The sequence below is a fragment of the Electrona antarctica genome (assembly GCF_951216825.1).
Source record: "Electrona antarctica genome assembly, chromosome: 7".
Lineage (NCBI taxonomy): Eukaryota > Metazoa > Chordata > Actinopteri > Myctophiformes > Myctophidae > Electrona > Electrona antarctica.
The window spans coordinates 16,230,646-16,252,017 of NC_136812.1; the positions used below are offsets into that span (position 1 = coordinate 16,230,646).

Below are 21,372 nucleotides of genomic sequence, written 5' to 3' on the forward strand. Positions count from 1 at the left end.
CTTGCACTGCAGTGCAATTATTTTAGTTACACAACCACATTGATTGGCAGTGGCAGGATGTCTGATTAGATAACTATTTGCAGTAGCTCCAGCAGCTCCTAAATGGATACCGTTCATGTCTCTTCTCATTTTCTCAATCAGAAGTTAAAAGGGGTTAATGATATAACGAGGCTCTGGTGCAACCACCTTCATATAACCATAGAAACAGCACTTCGTCTCTGTCAGGTGGAAACCTTGTATGCCCAGAATGGTTTCAGGATTCAAATTAAAAAACCGTAGCAGATCTACAAGCTCAAAATATTTCGAGCTTGTGGATCTGCTATTTTGATGCTTTTGTGCGACGCCGCAGGATGATCAAGTAGATTTTAATACGCAAAAACACAAAAAGTTAGAATATGGAGATAAGAGGTTTTTATTTGATTTACAAATGCAGAAATAAACTTAGACGTTCTCATACCTATGACATGAATCAGAGCAGAAGAACAAGCACACTTTACAGATAACGAGAGAATGAACATGGTCCTCTGTGCAATTATCGGCAAGAATCTAAGACCTGGAGTGACTCAAACATGAGTGGGTATTCTTAGTTTCCAGACGAGTTTGGCAGCAAACGCTTTGGCCGGATTGGATACTGACTGCGGCCTCCTGAGTGTATAATCAGTCACATTAATGTGAATAGTAATGCGATGCAGAAGGATTAGTCCACTGTGCAGGGTTGAGTCCCTGGGGGGTTGGAAGAGAAAGTGGCTGCCTAGGCACTAGGCAGTAGACGTTCGCTGAGACTCGACAATAAGCACCCCTTGCTTGGGACCGTTCTCCAGAAGGAGCAAGGCTACCAAGGTGCCTGACAACAATAACAAAACGTCCCAATGTGATTGTATACGCTGGCTAAATGAGACTGTCTGCCTGCGAAGCGGCTGTGATGAAACCGGCGTCATTCCACTGTTTATTATTATGTGTCCCTGGAGCTGAGAAATTGCAATACATACTAAACACATTCAAACACACGGTGACAAACGTACATGATTGTGCACACATGCACACTAAAGACGCGTACTTGTATGCATTATGCAAACATGCACACATGGGAACATGCACACATTTGCAGGCTCAGAAACGCCCATATAGAAAGTAACATACATACTCATAAATACATAAGTGCGTGCTCTCTCTCACACACACACACACACACACACACACACACACACACACACACACACACACACACACACACACACACACACACACACACACACACACACACACACACACACACACACACACACACACACACACACACACACAATACGGTACATGCATGAATATGCACAAACACACACATACAAACAGAGACACACACGCAGGAAAATCTGCAGAATTGTTGCAGGCCTGCAGTTGTGTTTGTGAACCACAAGTGGGTCTATTTTAATAGTGGGTCTCCCCAGGGTGTCTGCGCACCCCACAGGACTTACTGGTAGGAGAATGAGTTCACCCAGGCACAGAGCGAGAGAGCTCAACCACAATATGGCTGTCAGCAGCAGGAGATCAGCCTTAAGGCAGTTTACTTCCCCAAAGGATGAATATCCACCATCACACGAGACAATATTACAGCATGTTTCTATGCAACCATCAAAACCGTCAGTGAATAGGTCCCTTGCTGCTTCTTGTATCAGTGTATCTGCGTGGGTGAGTCTACGTGTGTGTGTGTGTGTGTGTGTGTGTGTGTGTGTGTTTGCGACTTTGCGTGTGTATCATTGATCAGTTTGTTTCTCTCTCTCTCTCTCTCTCTCTCTCTCTCTCTCTCTCTCTCTCCCTCCCCCCAGACCCCAGACTCTCCACCAGACAGTATGTGGGTTCTAATGAGGAACACCACACAAACCGTCTTTGCAGCTTGCTTGCCAAAGGCCCAGCTTTAACCTCGTATATACCCAGCCCCGGAGTGGCCTATGGTGGGCACCACCTCTCAGCTTCTCTCCTTTGGTTTGGCACCGTGCCTGATGCTGCCGTTGGTGTTAAGGTGCATTAATGAGCCACTGGGGGGGGGGGGGGGGTGTTCACTTTCACAGACTGATGTTAGCCAGTGATGTTAAGAGTGTGTGCGTGCATGTATTGTGTGTGTTTGTGTGCGCGTGTGTGTGTGTGTGTGTGTGTGTGTGTGTGTGTGTGTGTGTGTGTGTGTGTGTGTGTGTGTGTGTGTGTGTGTGTGTGTGCGTGCGTGCGTGCGAGACACCCCCATTGCCATTCTCTGTGGCCTACTACCTCCCCGTAGGGGGCCTCTGACCTGCTGTATGCAGGATTCTATTCATTTGAGCCAAGCTGGCGAGGAGCTCAACGAGAGAGAGAGCTCTCCACTGTCTGCTGCCAAAGAGAACTGGAGGCCTAGACCGCAGAGACACACGCATGCACGCACACGCACACACCTCCCACGCACACACACACACACACACACACACACACACACACACACACACACACACACACACACACACACACACACACACACACACACACACACACACACACACACACACACACACACACACACACACAGTACACACACACACTTGACATGCAGATGCACACGTTTCACTCATCTCCTTATCTATTCCGTTTCACACTTCTGCAACTCTAATCTTACCTCACTTGTCATTTTTGCCTGCATCATTCAAGAGAACATAAAACTAATTTTAGAAGTCAATGGAATTACGTGATGCAAAAAGAAATCTCTCCACCTCTTCAGGGGAGATTTCGATGTACACTTTTCGTGTCAACAAAAAAAAAGAAAAGAAGCCTAGTCTCAAAGCCAGCTGGAGATTAGGACGGCAGCTCTCGAGGAAGAGCCAAGTCAAGCGCCACACTAGCAATTACTCCTTATCGGTGCCGGGGAACAGCATAACAATGACAGGGGAAACGCAAAGCTGATGGCCCATGAAACACAAACAGAGGAGAATGCACACGGCATAATCAGCTTTCCCTCTCTCCTTGTTGTGAATGTGACAAAAACGCTAAGTGACAAAATCACATAAATATATAAATAAAGCGGGAGGCAAGGTGGGGACAATCAGGATCCGTGTGCGTGCCCGCGCTCGTGTGTGTGTCACGGTGTGCACAGTGCACATGGAGACTGTGAGGTGTGTTATTCTATTAATGAAGGGCCCTTACAGCTGCAGATGTAAGAGGGGGTCCTGGGGGTCTTTCGTGGTGTGTGTGTGTGTGTGGACTCTCAGGTCTAGTCTCGGGTAGCCAGACTATCCCCTCCTCCCGATACGACAACTAGATTTCATGTAGTTGCTGGAACAACAGAGATGTTAGGTGTTAGGTGTTAGATGTTAGGCAGAAATCTAGGATCGTCTGGATATACGCAAGACTAATAATACCAGACCAGACCCAACCCTCCATCACAATCCAATTAGCCTTGGGGTGCCGATGGCCGAGTGGTTAAGGCGTAAAAACCACATGCTGTATAGGCTCAGATGCAGCTTGACAGCGAGTCCTGGGTTCGATTCCCGAATCCACCGGACCATTGCTGCGTGTCACTCTCCGACTCTCTCCCCATTTACTGTAAATCTACACATGTAGTTCTATTAAAATAAAGACAGAAAAGCCCCCAAAACAAGAATGACTCAGATATAATTGCCAGCTTGCAGCAAGCTCTCGTTTATGAACATCTATAATCAGTTTGTGTGCCACAGCCTCTGCCTCAGCTCATGGCATTGCGTTGCGGCGTTCAGAGTATGCAGCCAATATGGCTTCACATTGCCGCGTACAGAATTCAGATTATGGGTTTTATGCCGTTCAGTCTATGAGTTTTATGGGTAAGTCTCCCGCTGGCTTAGACGCAGCCTAGAGGCAGCCAATGATTCAAAAGTTGAGGTAGGTACTAAACATGTTGCAAAAAAATCAACTAGTGTCACTGGTGCTGAGGCTAGTCCAGCAAGGGGATGTCATTTTCACCCCATCACACACACATACACACAAAGACATATAAACATGAAGGAATTTCTCACCCTGGTGCACATGCATGTGTGCGCACTCACACACACAAACAGGGCACTGCCTTCTTGACTACAAAACAGGTAGAGGAAACAATGGAGACCCATATGGAAGAGGAGGAAGACGAGAGAGAGAGAGAGAGAGAGAGAGAGAGAGAGAGAGAGATGAAGACAGGGGAATGTTGTATGATTGGAACTGCCATCTGGTTATGCCTGTAAGACAGTAAATTATAAAAATTAACCATCTGATAAAGATTTGGAAAGCGGCAGAATGGAATGCACGACGTGCCCAATTAACACAAGAGAGGACAGAAATATTGAGCCACCAGCAGTTGTTACATCTGCTTGTAAAAACAACTCCAGTGGGCTATTACTGTATGTTTATTACCATGGCTGTGTCCACTTGCTACTGGCTATTTCAGCTCCATCGCTTACCTTCAAGCCTGCTTTATACATCATCATACGGCGGAGTAACAATGGGTTTCGGACGCGGAGCGCTGTAAGCTGGTGGGTTGGCTAATATCGGTGCCAAACTTGTTTCGAAGGACCATAAAATAAATGAGCCTTCAGTCTGTAGTAATAGTAGTAGAAGTAGCTATGATCTACTACATCCCTGTAACCACCATCAACAACTGTGTGGTGTTGGGTTGCAAAACAAATGGTGTATCCCTCACCTTACATTTCACCACTATGACAAACACAGTTGCAGGAGGGTTGAGCGAAATTAAAATGTGAGAACTGAAGGTGAGAGGGAAAGAGAGAAGGACAGAGAGAGAGAGAGAGAGAGAGAGAGAGAGAGAGAGAGAGAGAGAGAGAGAGAGAGAGAGATGGAGTAATTGGCACAGTTGTCCTTAGAGCCTTAGCTTATGAAAGGGGGGCAGAAATGTGAATATAAAGAAGCAAACAGTGGAGCCTCTGACTGAGATGTCCGTCTACTAAGGGTTTGAGCCTGAGGCTGTGCTCCCATTACCGCCTAAAGCCCCGCGGAACTTCAAAGACACTTTGTTGAGGCTGTTAATGGTGCTGATGACAGCACAAGCTCTGTGCCAGGTGAAATGGCAAGGCCAAAAAACCAAAAGAAAGATACAGAGAGAGGGACAGATAGGAACGAAGAGGAGGAAGAAAAAAAGAGTGCCCACCAGGGAAGAACACTGCTGTCCAGCAGGCTATAAAACAGAAAAACGCATTCTAGAATAACTGCCATCTTTAACATTTGGCAGGAGGGAGTAATGCTGCTCTTTGCCAATGTTGCTGTAACTACAGCACTCAACTCAGCCCCTCGGGGTGGCACAATTAAATACTCTCTCGCTGAGATTCATCAATAACCAAATGACTGAGAGGGGGGAAAAAATCATTCCGCTAAAAGCTAGGAGCACGCTGTGAAGACAAGGAGTGAGGTTGAATGTTTACCACTGACTTCATGTTCCTGTGATAATGTGGCCCACATGCGCTCATTATTTCCACAAGAACATAATGCTTTTATTGCAACTCGTTCCTAACGTGTGGTAATGGGAAGAATATGTCAGTACCGTTCTTCAGTTACCTCGACATTAATGGATGACAGTACAGAGACGTATGACACATCTCGGGCCCTGTGAGAGCAGACTCTTCAGGTATTTTCTGCCTGTTTGTTATTGCTTTCAGTTCAGACTCAGGGATCACATTTCCTCAGCTACTGCAGAGAGCCAGGGGAGAGCAGTGGCCATTTCTTTTAATGAAACAAACAGCAAAAACTAGCAGGGCTTTTTTCTGCTGCGAGCCAGATAAACGGTGAGAGGGTTTAGACTGCAGCCACAGCAGGTAAACAGCGACGATGGTGATGATGTCGCCACAGGAACGGTATGCAGCGTCATGATGATGTCGCCAGAGAAAACCACAAGAAGACCAATTACCAGGAGGAGATTGAGAGTACCGTAACTGATGACGGATACTGCCAAAGCCCACAATATGTTATTCAACTTAGATTACCGCACAGACAACAGAACATACATACCCAGAGCGTTTCTCGACAAGTGGGACAGGCTCCAAAAAGGGAGCTGCGAGATCTGCTGACATGGTTTATTTAATTGAGGAAATATGTTATTTAATATTCTGACTTTATGATCAACACAACATGCGGGCCCCAGTACAAAAGCAGCTGGGAACCACTAATCTACACAACTGACAAGCATAGAGGCTGGCTGACCGGGGAGGACATTACTCTGGCCAAACATCTCCTACAACATCCTCTTCTACCATCTACAACACAAGGAGGAACTCGGGACTAGCACCTTGGGTACATTACTTACTACATTCTTTACAATGGTACATGTTTTATGACACCATTACCATACTGTATAACCATAGTCAAAACACAAGTCTCATTATGGTGAATATAATACAGTAGACAAAACACAAGTCCCATTACGGTGATAAAACATCAAATGTATAACTTATACGAGACCGGGGTTAGAGTAACGTTACGGTACGTATTACAACAAACATACACCGACATAAGTTATGAAAAAGAAAACACTTTTCAGTGGGTTTATGCGTTTATTTAGACAGTATATACACACAGAATCACTCAGACTGGCTAACACTCACACCCACAGCCACAGACACAAACAAACACGCACACACCGAGAGTCATGTTGCGCACACAGTACACAGTGGGTGGAAAACCACCATGGATTCAAACTTGTCACTCAAACCATGCACCACATACCATGAACGTGCTATATCACGAATCTGAAACTGACTCACCATGAGCTTTGTTGCAAGTCATCCAGACAGTGGCCTTGTGGTCAGAGTGTCCGCCCTGAAACTGGGAGGTCGGGGTTCGAACCACGGCCGGGTCATACCAAAGACTGTAAATAGGACCCAATGTTCCCTGCTTGGCACGCAGCATCAAAGGGTTGGATTGGGGGTCAAATAGACTAATGATTCCGGAGCGCGGCGCACGCTGCGGCTCACCGCTCCAAGAGATGGGTCAAATGCGGAGAACAAATTTCACTGCGGTAACGTGTGCGACTAATCGTACGACTTTGACTTTGATCCTTCCTGTTTTCCATGGCAATCTCTACTGTGTGTTGTCTGACAAAGATGAAATGCCTAAAAGGGAACTTTGAATCTAAATCCCATTGTTGTGATGTGAGACAATACATTTAGTGTGGGGGGAAAAAGGTTACCTATCTTCGGTGTATAGAGGGTATGCGCATGCTTAAAGTGAATGGCACATCGAGTGGCAAATCGAGTGGCAAAGCAACAGGCAAAGTGAGTTTAACATGGTTTAATGTTGTTTAATGCAATCAGATATGACTTTTCTGTGTGGATGTATGGGCTGTCAAGGCCAGAAAGTATCTTTTTGCCACTCAGTAGGCAGTTCCTGCATAACTTCCTGGTTTGATGATGATGTCACACGCATACTCTCTATTCCCAAACTACAGTACTGTACTGTATAGTGTCTCTGCATATCTCATCACATCAGATCAATGGGATTTAGTTTCAAAATCAGCTAAGGTTCCCTTTAAAATAACAATTTCAACCACAACCTATTGATGGAAAAATGAATACTGGTGCACAATGACACATCTCAGTTCTGAGTTGTATGCCAGACTCTGATCAAAAGGTGGAGGCTGGGGTGGAGGAGGCAGCTAAAGCAGCCGCAGGAGTGTAGCAAGCAGCAAGAGAAGCAGAGATCTAATGAATGGAGAAGCCGTGTTTAGAGGAGCCGCTCTGTTAAGAGTGTGAGCTCTGATTGCAGTGTAGAAAAGCGTTACTGCTTTGGTAATGGCCAGCCGAGCTGTGAATGGAGTAGGAAGCAGACTGACTCCTGTGTCCTGCATGAACTAACTCTATGCTTTATTTGTAAATCTGTGAGTGTACTGTAACCAATAGAAACCCACCTACACATTTCTTAAATGGAACCTTCCAGGGTCCATTTGGTTATAAATTATTTGTGCACTCACAGAGAGTACTGCATAGCAACTTTTCAGGAATAGAAAGCATGCCGTTTCCATTAGCTTGGATTGCCCATCGATGATGTCACTGGAAGACATGTTTCTGAACTGCCCACAGCTCTCCTATGAGACAGACCGAGTAGCAACAAAATATGGTATTTTATAATGAACAATAATGAGGACCAATTATATGAAGATAGGTTGAAAAATGGTGAAGTTAGTGAAATCGTCCTTTGAGCATTGTCCTACAACAACATAGGCTACAAGCTACAGTATACAAGCCGTTAAACACCCATTTTTCCTCCATAACGACATTGTCCATAAAATCCTCTCTGCCTTCCCCCTCTCTTTCCCCTCTCTCAGGGAAGCCAAACGCCCACGTACAGTATGCACATATCATTTGTACTGTATGTCAGAGAAGCTGAATGAGTTTCAAAGAGCCAGAAACTGTTCTCTCCTCTTCCCCTTGCAGATGCGCACCTATGCATGTGCGCATGAATACATGCCTCTGTGTGCGTGTGTGAGTGTGTGTGTGTGCGTGCGTGCGTGTGTGTGTGTGCGTGCATTTGAGCATGTCTAAGCAGGAGAAGCCTTGGATGTGTCCATCTAGCTGGCGCCAAGGGACAGCTAGATGGACGGGCCAAGCCCAGTTCTGAGGCTGGCTGGCTGATTCGTTAGAGGTGGTGTGTGTGTGTGTGGGGGGAGGGGGGGGGGGGGTTGTTCAGGGTTTGCTTCTGATGTTTGGAGAAAAACAAGTCATTAAAAACAAGGCCATAAATATTCACAGAAGGATGGAGATTGCATCAAGGAAAAGAAAAGACTCCTCTCTCCTTCCCTCCTCAGAAAGGAAGGAACGAGTGACAGAGGGGAAAGAGCCTGTTCACTAATGTGACCACCAGGAATAGCAGCCCGCCTCTCTCTCCTCTGTGCATTGTCTCTTGTAGGATCTTGTAATGATATCCGTGTTTGCAATTTCGTCCGGGTTTCTGCTTTTGTTACCAAAGGCACTGGACCTCAGGCCTTGTATATTCCAAGTTGAGATAGTGAAAGATTTGTATTCCAGTCCAGCCAGGGAGTAAAAAACATTTACATGCATGCAAATACAAATGACCTTAACTGTGGTATACTGTGAGCATGCATGCGAGCCATGCTACTCTGAATGTACAGCAACCGCCAAATAAAAATAAATAAAACACACACAGGGGCTAATTACCTACTCTGTCGTAACAGCAGCAGAACAAGAAGCTGTGGTATAACAATTATTCTTACTATTTTTGCTGCTCATTTGGGTGTTTGTTACAAATTCGCGAATCATGCTCAACAAATTTAGAGACAAAACGTCTTGTGTTAAACAGATGTTCTGTGGAGTAGCCTAAATCCTCTCTGTTCCATCTCCAGTACTCCGCAGACAGCTTACACCACTAAAACACACCTATCTCCTCAAACAGAGCTAATACCATGTAATTAAAACATAAGCACTCAATTTGAACAATTATAATCACTGACAGCCATGGACTTCCATATTTGCTGTGTGATAATTGTACCCTGAACTGCTGTGCTACCTTTGGCGACTACCTTTTCGCTGTGGGATTAATAAGGAATGGTGTTATCTTATCGTACCTTACAAAGGTAATAGAGCAGGGGTGCCCAGTGCCCACACATTTATGCTGGAACTTTTTACTTTGAAATGATTTGTAGTTTCTGAGTTATTTAACTTAAATGCCCAATGCATTCTCAATGGCAATAGCACAAACTTTGGCATGCTACTAGTCCTACATCAGGGGTGCCCACACATTTATGACGTGAGATCTACTTTCAAAATGACCAGCTCAACAAGATCTACCCACTGAAAAAATAAGTGTACCATTGCTGAAAATAGTTTAAATATATAATGTACCTGGGGGAGCTTTGGAATAGGGAGGGGGGTGAAATTATGACAGGCAGTTTCTGCTGTCATATTTAACTTAAACGCCCAATGCATTCTCAATGGCAATAGCACAAACTTTGGCATGCTGCTAGTCCTACATACTTACACCTAGAAACCCCATTCAAACCTATTTAGGTTCATCTTACGGTGGACATGTTTGCCTGAAAAGGAATCTTTGAAATGTTTCATAGTTTTAGAAATATAGTGCTTTCAAATTTGAGAAATTCACAATGGGGCTCAATGGCAGATATTGGCACGTCAAAAAAGCACTTTCACCTAGAAACTCCATTCACACTTTTTATAATTCAGCTTACTGTGGAGACACATGCTGGAACTTTTTACTTTGAAATGATTTGTAGTTTCGGAGTTATTTAACTTAAACGCCCAATGCATTCTCAATGGCAATAGCACAAACTTTGGCATGCTGCTAGTCCTACATACTGATACTTACACCTAGAAACCCCATTCAAACCTATTTAGACATGTTCTTTTCAGACATGTTTGCCTGAAAAGAAATCTTTGAAATGTTTCATAGTTTTAGAAATGCTTTCAAATTTGAGAAATTCACAATGGGGCTCAATGGCAGATATTGGCACGTCAAAAAAGTTAAATAGAGCATGCACATCCACTCTAGCCCAGTTGCTGGACAAATGGCAGTACAGGAGAAAGAAATGGTAAGGGAAAACGTATCTTATCGTACCTTATCTTCTGTTTTTGAGTCCTCCTATATACAGCTTTTCACCCCACACATCTCAATATTTGCCATTGACAATGAAAGGAGAAATTAGGTCAAATGTCCGCCAAATATGACGTAAATTTGTGGCAACAGGCATTCTGATTGGCCAGTATGAGATGATGATGTACGATGATAAGAGCGCCCCTCACTTCACACGGGTGTGATTTTTGAGGGCCCTCCTATATATAGCTTTTGTCCCCACAAAATGTCCGCAACACAAACATTAAATTGCCATTGACAATGGGAAAGGGAGTCATGTTGTCCCCATTGACAATGGGAAAGGGAAAATTTACGTCATGTTGTCCCCATACGTCTCACATTTGCCATCGACAATGAAAGGAGAAATTAGGTCAAATGTCCACCAAATATGACATAGATTTGTGGCAACAGGCATTCTGATTGGCCAGTATGAGATGATGCATAATGATGTACGATGATAAGAGTGCCCCTCACTTCACATGGGTGTGATTTTTTTAACCACTAAGCCACTTAAACCCTATATATTTCAATTGATCAGGGTCCCCCAGGGTTCAGTAGTCGGTCCCCTCCTTTTTCCCTTCATTACAAATCTCTTCAGCGAACATAGCAGATACACTTTTAGCCTATAATAACAAGCCCACAATAGGGACACCATGGTTGTAAAGTGGTTAACTACACAATAACACACAGACAGAAATGGGCCAGATTGGACTGACTATGTGCTGGTCTCGAGGGCGTTTGAGCATGGGAGCAGACCACGGCTCTGTTCCTGGCTGTCACCCATGACGGAGGTGCTTGGATGGAGATGCTGCCTGCTGTCACCAGACCTGTTATTTCCAGATGGCCCCCATGGGTCTGGTTCTCTGATTCCCCTCCCTCTGGAGAATCACATTCGCTCTCTTCTTCTCCACGTCTCCAACCCCTTCTTCTTCACATCCTCCCGCTCCATTTTCTCGTCTCCTCCCAGCCCCTCCCGTCATCCATCTGTTTCGTCGCCAAAACTTAAACAGAGCATTTAATAATCGCTCTTTTATTCCGTGTTATTTGTGATTCATCTTTGGATTTATTTGACGCTTTCATGTCATCTCTGACTCATTGCTTCACATGCCATTTTGCTATTCATCTCTCTCTATGCATGTGGGTGCACACGCACCTGTTTGCGTGCACACCCACTCACGGATGCATATTTGCATGCCCACACACTTGCGAGGTGAATAAACACGGCACACAGCAAGACCTCTTTTCTCTGACACAATAGCGACCGAGCTGGTGCTTATGAGCTGAGTGCTATCTCCATCAGAGCTAGGAGGAGCTGCACAAGCATCCTCCATCTGTCTTCTTCTCCTTCTGGTCTCGGCCTCTCCTGCCTTCTTCACACTCGCAGACTCCTCTCCACTACTCCTTGCACCTCCCTGTTCCTCCCATAGTTGAATTACAACATAGTCTCTGCTTTTCTGCTCAAAAAGCAGCGGAAACCCGTCCTCCTGCCTCCACCCCCCCTCGTCATCTCCACCACCACATACCCATACCAGAACACAGAGCCAGAAAACAAACAGTTTGGTGCTGGACCCCTCTAGCTGTCCCTTCACCTCCAGTCCAGAAAGCCAGCAAGCCAGAATTCCTTCAGCGTTACTAGCTCCCCCCGGGTCACAGAATGCATTGAGACGTTAGCTCCCCCCTGTTCACTGCAGAACGCATTGACACGTTGATCACCTCAAAGCCCAAAACAAGTGTCAGCGAGGCAGCAGAGGAGGATAGAAAACAAAACATAAAATAAAAAAGGAAAATAAACAAACAAGAGAGGTTTTGAGCCAAGCTAGAGATCAAAAACAATGGCAACCACTGAAGCAGCATAGTGGTAAAACTACTCTGTCAACAGAAGGGACACAGAATCACCAAAATGAATCTTCTCATTTCATTCTTGGAGATTCTCTGGGAGCATAAAACGGCAGGGGAGCACCAATTAGGCTAGAATTGTCCCCAAGAAAACAATCAGACATTAAACAGCAGCATAATTATATCGACCAGGCCCGGAGGACACAGACAGCCCTCACATTGACAGCCAAACCGTCCCCACGATAAAACTCAAGACATGTCAGTCAGCTGCTCAGTGATTTTGTGAAATATTTCCATGGCCATATGCCCTGAGTTGGGGTCTGTGCTAACTTAGGTGTGTGTGTGTGTGTGTGTGTGTGTGTGTGTGTGTGTGTGTGTGTGTGTGTGTGTGTGTGTGTGTGTGTTTCAATGTATTCATGTATTCCTCAACGGTATATGGGTGGTATAGGCGACATTGGGCTCCATCTCTCCCTGTCATGGCCCCTCATTAGTGTCCTCTCTCGTTAACAAACTGGGTCTGCACTGACACCAAGGCTCCATGAGAGAGACGGAGCGAGAGAGAGACCGAGCGAGAGAGAGAGAGAGAGAGGGACTCAATGACAAGGAAACAGGCCGTGAAAAACACTCCACTCACCCACTCATGCTTAATTTATACCCGTCATACGATGGTGTTGCTCGCCAAAAATAGCCAATCTATAAGGTCACGATGCAATGTTACAGGCGGAGAGGGTGATGAGAGCCAGCTCTCTTTTACACAATGTTACAAGCCTGCAGATCGTCCAGAGACACTGTTGTATGACAAAATAAAATTAAGTCTTCAGTCTGTTTATTCATCAGGAAGTAAACTATCAGATATTTTTCCATCATTGTGCCTGCCTCAGAGTCAGTATCAGCCCAAATCAATGCCAACTAGAGACACAGTTTTTTGTCACCCTACCTACACGTTCATTATCCACCCGTTATAGTAAGTAGCCTTGCCGAGCCATGAGGCCCATAGGGCAGGAGCCTATCTCCTGTTTCTGTAGCGTGAGGCAGCTTGATGGACATGACGCTAGTATGTCGCAGGGACTTACCCCCAATCCAACCCTTGATGCTGAGTGTCAAGCAGGGAGGCACTGGGTCCCATTTTTAGAGTCTTTGGTATGACCCGGCCGGGGATCGAACCCCGACCTCCCAGTCTCAGGGCGGACACTCTAACCACAAGGCCACTGAGCCCGTTATACAACCGCATTAATTAAATATACAAATAAATATCATCCTATTTATATTATCCGCACCAACTGCACCTCAGGGATGCACATGGGATTCTATATATACAGCGTACTTGTACAAACAATGTCACTCACCACTGTCGCCGTTACCGATGTTACATAGCGACTCACTGTATATAGTATATACTGTATGTATATCTATAATATCCATGGTAACAACAAGCCGTTCGCTTGGTCTTCATTCACTTTCTCACATCGCAACGTCTTTTCATAAGACAGTCATCGTCAGCAGGGCTAACACATTCTCTGCCGAACCCAATTTTCCTGAGTTTTGGACTAAAGGTTTTGGGCAGGGAACGCCATTAGACTGCGCATGGCATGTGTTAAAGGGACACTTCACCCTTTTTGCAAAAACATATATGTTAATGACGGTTAGGAGATTTAGAACACTTTCCTGGGTCCTTATGTGTGTAATATATGGTTTTAGATATTTTTGATTTTAGCAGTGAGCCTAGTGTCTCTGATGTCATGGACACTGGGCTCACTTCCTTCCTGGACTACAAATCCCATAATGCTTTGGTGCACTGCTCCTCCTTGTGGATAGGGGGAGGGATGTCTTACTGAGACAACATGTAGTCCAGGAAGTAAGTGAGCCCAGAAATTTGTTGAAAATGCTTTTTTTTGTCAAGCGATACATTATCATGGCACTTTGTCAGTGAAGCATAAATCAGGCCTTAGACTTTGGTGATAGCACCACATTATACTTGACTCTCGCACACTGCAGCACCTCAGACTTTCACATCGCAACACTGCTCCAACTTCTCAAAGACATTACATCACGGCTAAAGGGCATAGACAAAAAACACTGAAATCATCATCACACATAGTAGATGCTCTGGCGAGAGGTCGGCCTATGGCTGCTGATGGGGAACAGTCATATGAAAGGGCTTTTTCAAAGAGAAACCGAAGACGGCTCATTATTGATGTATCAGGGCCTCCTCCTTTGAACTCTCCCATCCATCTTCCTTGCTTTGGTGCTGCGCTAGATGAACATGATAAGGACCATACTGAAGAGGAAGAGTGTGATGAAGTGAGAGAGAGAGAGAGGTCTGAAAAACAAGTGATTAAAAGAAGAAAGGGAAAGAGACGATGAGTGTGAGATTAAATGGCTCCCCTTTGGGGAGAAACCTTTATTGCATTTTAATGGGAAGCTGGATGACCATTGACCCTTTAGCCAGGCATTGGTAGGACCTCAACACAGGTCAAACCTCAGATCACTGAGCCTGTGCCTGTGCCTGTGTGTGCCTGTGTGTGTGTGTGTGTGTGTGTTTGTGCGTGTTTGTGCGTGCGTGCGTGCGTGCGTGCGTGCGTGCGTGCGTGCGTGCGTGCGTGCGAATATATATGTGTGAGGGTTAGTGGGGTCACTAACTAACCTGTTTATCCTGCTGCTATAGCAACAGCAGCAGTAGCCTTGGGCATATAACAACAAGCAGAATTGCTATATGCACAAGCGTGTGTGCGTGCATGTGTTGTGTGCATGTGTTGCGTGCATGTGTGCGCGTGCGTGCGTGCGTGCGTGCGTGCGTGCGTGCGTGTGTGTGTGGGTGTGTGTGTGTGTGAGAGAGACTCAGGCAGAGGTTTTTAAAGGTATGTATTTCTAAGTCTTCAAATCATGCATTACAAAGAGCATTCCAGAGTCTTGCCTCTCTCTCTCTCACACATTCTCTCTCTCTCTCTCTCTCTCTCCAGCACGGCTGGCCTGCCACTCCGTCATCAGGCCTTCCCTTTCACCTTCCCTTTATCCCAGCTCCACATGCTAAGTGGGAACATTGTTACGGTCAATTTGTCCCATTCAGAGTCCCAGTGGGCAATGGCCTTTCCCTGACAGCCAGAGAGACCACACTGCCTGAGAGGCCTTGACATCAAGGCCCAGAGCAGGGAAATGGGGGGGGGGGGGGGGGGTGTTAGAGAGGACGAAAAAGAGGACACGGGGGGTGGGGGGGGGGCTAGAAGGTAATGAGGGGAGGGGAAATAGGAAGGATGAAATGAGAGGGAAAAGAATCAGGATGGAATGTTGAACAGAAAGGATGCTAGAGAATAGAGGCTTCCTGGTCTAACAGTCCAGCTCAATGCTATTGGTATTAGTCTGTCAATCTAAGTCCTGTGAGGTGTCAGCTCTGGTATAGACAAGGCCTGCAATTAGTCTGCCCGTAGAAAGAAACAACTCGTAGAATGGACACACTCACTGAAGTATACATGGAAAATGAGCCCATGTTTGGGAACCTGCTTTTTTTGGCATAGAAACATGATATTTAATTAGAATGCTGTTCATTCAGGCACATTATGCCTCAGGCTATAGCTCAGCCAAGGTGACTTTAAAAGTCTGTGCTGTAGTCCGGATGCATAGCAATACACTACACATGCAACAACAATCATTAACATAGCAATATGGTCTGTTTCATTACACAATCCCCAAATCCACACAGCACATGGAGCTATGCAATTAAATTCTATGCTTGGGTAGCACCAGACCCTCGCAGGTGATGTAACCCCCCCCCCCAGTGGGGTGGAGAGATGAGGATTAGTCGTTGTGTAAGGGCACCTGTTGTTTTAGCACATCAGGCACAACACTTGCTCTGAGGCAAACGGTGCTGTGCGGCTGTTTGGGCTTAAAACACAGGGTGAAAACAAGGGAACCTATTCAACAAACTCTGGACAGCGCTGAATCACACTTGTATGGGTGCAGACAGGCTGCGTGTGCTCATAAAGGCGAACACAGAGAAGAGAATGCAACAAACATTCCTCAGCTTGACACAGACTTATACACAGTACTACTACACACCACCACACACACTTACAATCCCTCAAATTAATTGACAACTACAATTTTCATATGAAAGCAGTGACGGAATTGTTATAAGTGTTGTGTATGTATGTGTGTGTTTGTGTGTGTATGGGCGTGCACGTGCAGGATGTTGCAGATCTCCCCAAAGTATCCACTTAAATCCCAGCATCAATAATAGCAAACAGAAAAGACACTGGCATAGAGCCCTGATAGATTCCACTCAACCATATGGGGTTTAAGTGGTTAAGTAACTGTGTGTGTACACTGAAGGATGTCGCAGATCTCCCCAAATTAAGTAACTTCCTAATAAATAAATCACTGGACACTGCCAGCCGGGGATTAGCTGAGCTCCAGTGAGCAGTTTGTTAGAGCAGAGTTAGGAAAAGGAAAGGCACTGCTAAAGCATGGCCAAAGAACTGACATCAGAACAGGGGCCTTGGACTGGCACAAGCCCTTTGGTTTTCTGGACACACATTGAGCCTTGTTATCCGGATTGTCCCATTGACAGAAATTTCTCCGGTCTTACATTAGGGCTTTATCTGTTGTAAAGCCTGTCCGTGGGTTTTGTTTTTTCAGTGGGTACTGCTCCGTTGAGAGAATGATTTTTAGTGTTCCAGACAAGAGCTCCTCTGACACCAGGTACATGACTCTTCCCCTGAACACAGCCTGATTCCTGAACACAATTCCACCCACTAATGAAGCATTTACTTTGGCAGGAATAACACCTCCTGCAGCCCGGTTATATATACTGGTTAGCCCGCAGTAAGCTATAAAAATCCAATCCAAATAAGGGGGGGCGGGTTAGAGGCACTAGGTTTTTTATTATAATTCTTTTATTTTTTTGAAAAATGAGAAAGTATGGCTCAATTCACATCAGTAGTAAGACCCATTTTACGAATTAAGTTAAAATTACTGATATTAACTGTATTTTGCGCATGTCATTAATTACTGTATAGGCAACATTTTTGAAAAATATCAGATCTACAAGCTTGTTCAATAATGAAAAAGGATTAATATTAGACCCACTTGAGTGAATGCTTGCCACAGTAAAATCATCAGTGTTCAATTATCCCCACATTTGTTAGTTGTTACTCTCAGACGTAAATGAAACACTGAGGATTTTGTGGTGTATGGAAAACAGTTAAGAGTGTTTCTTTCCTCCTTTGGCCCTTGTAAGCACAAGGATCGGATAAGACAGGTATTTTCCCTTGTTGTCTGCTAATTCATTCCCTGTGATAATGGTTCGCTAGTAATTACTAGCGATGTGATAGGCCCACAAGGGGATGGCAGCGTGTGAGAGGCGAGGGCAAAGCTCCCAACGCTGTCTGTCACGCCACAGAGGGAACAACACGTGAATGATCAGAAGGCATCACCTCGCCTTTCATCCTCCTCTTCTTTTTGTCTTTAACTTCAACCCTGCCTCCTTTTTCTAGGCGTACGCAGTAAAATCCTCCATGTTAACTCTGACAATGTACACATGGAACCAAATAGACCCGTAACAAGGGCCCATTTGGTTCCATGTGTACATTCTCAGAGTTTCATGAAAGATGCAATCCGTTACTTTCATGTTCTACCATGGGATTTGAACCTGGGTCCTCTCTGTGTGAGTGCCAAAATGTCTACTGCTGACTGCTGAGCGAATACAGAAAGCCTTCTTTGGGTGGAGCATATATTGCGTTTTGAGATTAATGCAACATCACTTGTCAGGATCAAAATGTAATGTAGGTACTGTATACCAACTACAACCACTGCAGTAGTGTTAGTTATATTTTATTGAAATTAGGGATTCACGATTAATCGCAATCGGTCATCATATTGGTATCGGCCAAAGTTGGCCTTAAAATGCAATATTGGCATTGAACCGATATCACTTTACTTTTAATTTACCTTTAATTTTATAATAATTATGTTTGAATGTGAAGCTGAAAAGCCTTTTGTGATGATGATGAAGGCTGTGATGATGATGAAGGCTGCCGATTCAATCAGCAAGTGTTTTCAAGGGAAGCTTTCAAAAGGGTAAACAAGTTGGAATATTTTTATACTATGGGCTACGGGGCCAAAATGTCTATATGGTGCAGCTTTGGAATAACAAGGCATTGCTTTTTCAAAATTCAGTGTTGTTTATTACTTTTTCATAAAGGACAACATTTGAACTTGAACTTGTCTCCACAAGCAGAGTCAAAGGACAAAGGTTGTTTAATAGTCCGTGCACATGTACACAGTGAAATGCTGCAGCCTGGGTGATCATTTTACTCTGAGAGTGAAGAAATGTAACCAAATTGTTTTACAGTGTAATAGCATCTGGCCACAGTGATAACTTGGCTATCTATGGACCAGAGATAACCTGCAGCATGCTTTCCAATTTCCTGGACCCAGGCTAACCAAACTAAGTTTTACTCTTATGTAATATGCACCTGTACACAAGACAAGATGTAACAATAAAGTGCAACCTTGAACATAACAAGGAGCACCACTCAGAGGTAATAGGTGTTTAAGCATCTCTTGTTGTGGCCATATTTACACAGTGACAGAAGTGTGATTTTGCCATGTAGACACCACGATGGGCAAGACCTACGCTGTAGTGTATCATTTTTGGGGGGCGGAAGTTGCGGGATTTTGGCGGAAGTACCGCTCAAGGAAATTACGTTGACGCTTTACAAATCTGTTTACATTCTCCGTGAATGAAACAAGTGTTGTGATTGGTCAAAAAAATATCATATCCGGAGGAATTACATCTGACGGATGTTCCTGCCCGTCACTTCCGTCAATGTACTCTCTGCCTTTAGGTTGTGACCAGGCTTTTGTCTTCGCAGATAAGTAAGGCTGGGACCGAGGCTATGTAGACACAGTACACAGTCCCCCAGCAGGGTCTAGGATCTCAGTTCTCACCATTGTCACCAACAACTTTCTCTCTCTGTCTGTCTCTCTCTCTCTCTCTCTCTCCCCTTCTAGTCTTTGCTCTCTCACACTAGGGCTCATTATAGGAATGCTCTGACCCTTGGGGACTTCACTTACTTTTCTCTCCCTTTCCAGTCCACAAACCTCCGAGCTGGACAAAAGACAGCTGAAAGCCAATTTGAATTTGAAACAGGGACCACAAAGAAACACGCAGATCCCAAATGGGGAAACTTTAGGAGACTTGGAGCCAGCTATTGAGGGGTTTGGAGCCCCTCACACACAAAAACGCAAATGTGATTCTGACACTACCCGAACCAAGTAGCTCAATGTACTGTAAAGACAGCAGCTGCTGCTGCAGAGAAGAGAGAGAAAGAGAGAGAGAGAGAGAGAGAGAGAGAGAGAGGTGCCACTGCCTGAGGGCAGGGTTGTGTGTATGGACACCAGGGGCCCAGCGGGTAGGATTTTAGATTGGCACATACACAACCACCAGCAGTGTCACCGGACACCAATCAGTCATTCCATCAAATAAACACAACACACAGGCAGGCGGACACGCGCTGCACGGACACGGACAAAACGCGCTCGCTCGCGCGCACACACGCACTCACAGTGACAGGCACGCACGCACGCACGCACACGCACACACACACACACACACACACACACACACACACACACACACACACACACACACACACACAGCGCGCACAGCACCCACACACAATCCATGATTCATTTTTCTGGTTTCATTTCATTCTGGTTTCATTCTGGTTTCATTTCATTCTGGTTTCATTTTTCATTCTGGTTTCATTCTGGTTTCATTTTTCTCCAAATAAAACAAAGTCAAAATGAAAAATGTAGCCTATAGGAAATTAATGAAATATGGATCACAAATAAACCAGTTGACCCCCCCCCCCCCCCCCCCCCCCCAAATAGTCTGTTTCAGGTGAATATATCCTATTATTTGTAAATTGTAATCATAGGCTATAGCATACTTAACAGATATAAGAGCACTATATCATATGCTCTTATAGATCGGATATGACACATGTGCCATTTTCAAATCCATCAGTAGATGTCCAATCAATAATAATAGGCATATAGGATCACGCAATTGCCTCTTGATTCGGGACCGCTGAAATCAAACATGCGTGGCTGCAAGCTACGCAGTATGAAATTTAGTATTAAACAATGAAACATAGGCCTAAGCCCAAAATGAAGCAGCTACATAGCCCAAATAGATGAACTTGGCATTGCATTAGGCTACTCGCTGCTATTTTTGTTAATTCGTTTTCCTAATCGCTAAGCTAACATATTTATTTTTTCTTCTTCTTTTTCACTGAGCACCAGCCACCTCCAGTCACGTCCCCAAAGCATCATTCAGGACACACACACACACACACACACACACACACACACACACACACACACACACACAGTCCCCAGGCTGTCCCTGAGCGCACCCACACCTCTCCAGCCACAGTGGACCTGGAATAAACGTTGGACAGCTCCTCCGGGTCACTTACCTCCTTGCTTGATTGTCGCCTATAAAAAGGTGCGCCCGGGACGCGACTTCTTCTTTTAAGGGTCGGTTCTTGTTTTTCCCACGAATTCAACGTGTGTCCGGCAGTATAAAAAACATCCGAGAGGTAAAGCTAAGAAGAGAAGAAAGAAAGGTTCGTCCGTCAGAACGGGCTTCTCTGAAGCCGTGTGTAAAATATTACTCCTCCCTGTCGCACCTGTCTCTGGCAAAAAACGGACCCCGTGCGCCGGCCTGACATCCCTAAGACAACTGTCTCAGGGCTTGTGTTGTGTGTCCAATGTGTCCATGCCCCCCGCTACAGTCTCAACACAACACATGCACACACACACATGCACACACGCAGCCAGCACCACCTGTCTCCCGGTGAAAAACACCCCACAAAGAGCTTCTATGTCGCGCGGCGACACATGGCATTCCCGTTCGCTCTGCAGCAATACTCCCTCACAGACAGCCGCCCGGAATTC

The 21,372-nt window shown here is 45.2% G+C and overlaps 1 protein-coding gene across 1 annotated transcript in view; it reads right to left on the reverse strand.

The window, feature by feature from the left end:
* The window catches only part of sema6bb (sema domain, transmembrane domain (TM), and cytoplasmic domain, (semaphorin) 6Bb), a 196,013-nt gene extending 174,961 nt beyond the window's left edge, over positions 1-21,052 (reverse strand). The window contains exon 1 of the mRNA XM_079506728.1: positions 20,892-21,052. The gene's annotated coding sequence lies outside the window, so the exon portion shown is untranslated. The remainder of the gene's footprint in view (positions 1-20,891) is intronic.
* Between the last annotated feature and the right edge of the window lie 320 nt (positions 21,053-21,372).